Raw genomic sequence first — 1,434 nt, 5'->3', positions numbered from 1 at the left:
GCATATTCGACCAACTAAACAAACTTGCCGTCTGACCAGAATACCATAGGCTATACCAATACGTAATTCACATAAAACTATTTTGAACCTCGGAACTTCAGACTAGGAATAAGAGGAGTAAGTCAGCAACAGCCATAGACAGTGGTGACAGCACGTAGAGCCAAAAATAAGTTTGGTCGAGCACTTCCTGCTACCTCATCTGTATCTTAGCAGCATTTCAGCAGCCGCGCACAAGGGCGCGCGCCTCGTGGCTGTCAATGCTCGTGTCACCCAGTCAAGTGCGTGCTAGCTAGCCTAATGTCTGGCAAGGTGTGTCCAAGAGAAGAGTCTCTTCTGTCTTGTCTTTTCACGAGCCGCGGCATCAGCAATTAACGGTAGGCTAGGATAAACTGGCCTAGGGCTAGTTGTGCCAGTTCTCCCTAAGCCTAGATTTAGTCAATTCTGTTTATGAAGCTGCACATGCAGCTTAACATTGACTGGCTACCTGGTGTTTAGGCTACACAGGACATTGCCAATATTTTTTTTTTTTTTTACATCCTTAGGCTATTTTTAACTGTTCATAAGCCTAGCCTTAAAAAAATCATATGCAGATGTTTATGCCTTGCTGCCCTAGCAGACGCTTTAATAGGCAAACTAATGTCACCTGGATTATAAATTAGTTTTTAATCTACACCTCGCTTGGAAGTCAGCCTGAAATGATCCCACCCACAAAATTTGAGGTCAGGAAATTCGGTCTGGCTACGCCACGCTGGCTAGAACCTAATGAGAGTCCAATCTGAGACAGCAGTCTTTCACCTGCCATGAATCTTGAATCTTAAACAGTCATGGACAAACTGTTAAGTATATATATCATACAGTAAGTACTGCCCATCTTCCCTGTTTGTGTAGGCCTACAGGACTTATGGCGTCCGAATCAGGTGTCAGGTGGACGTAAGGGGCCCTAACCTCGATTCTGGTTGTCATGGGGCTGTGAGGTGAACTAATCTTAATTCTGATTCTCATGGGGATGTAAGGGCTCCTAGCCTTAATTCTGATTCTCATGGCATGCCTCTGCATGGAACCTCTCACACACTCGACTCTTTGCCACTATGTCATTTCCTCTCTCTCTCTCTCTCTCTCTCCCACACACACACACACACTCACACAGTCTTGTTCTTAGTGGTTCACCTTGCTGGTGGTTGCAGAATGCAGAGTCGATTTTGCCTTATAAAGACAAACGTACCCAACTTCCTCTCTGTGAAGATTCTCACTTCCTGCTTGGGCTTTCTGCAGCACAGACGTGTCCCCTCGCCTGGCGTTAGATCACACACGGCCGGAGAGCAGAGACACGCCAAACCTCATCCCCTGCATCAGCTCCTCACAGGTGAGACACACCTGGCCACACTGCATGGTCAACTGTGTCTGTGTGTGTGTGTGTGTGTATGTGTGCGTGTG

At 46.7% G+C, this 1,434-nt stretch overlaps 1 long non-coding RNA gene across 1 annotated transcript; it reads left to right on the top strand.

Annotated features, from left to right (window-relative positions):
• The first annotated feature begins 288 nt into the window (after positions 1 to 288).
• On the top strand, positions 289 to 1,363 carry LOC125290217. Its single transcript, XR_007192767.1, has 3 exons — positions 289 to 374; positions 889 to 974; positions 1,273 to 1,363. It is a non-coding gene; the product is annotated as an uncharacterized LOC125290217 (long non-coding RNA).
• The last annotated feature ends 71 nt before the right edge of the window (positions 1,364 to 1,434 follow it).

This window comes from Alosa alosa, unplaced genomic scaffold (assembly GCF_017589495.1).
Source record: "Alosa alosa isolate M-15738 ecotype Scorff River unplaced genomic scaffold, AALO_Geno_1.1 AALO_1.0_unplaced_225, whole genome shotgun sequence".
NCBI lineage: Eukaryota > Metazoa > Chordata > Actinopteri > Clupeiformes > Clupeidae > Alosa > Alosa alosa.
This window is presented reverse-complemented; position numbering and strand designations above follow the sequence as displayed.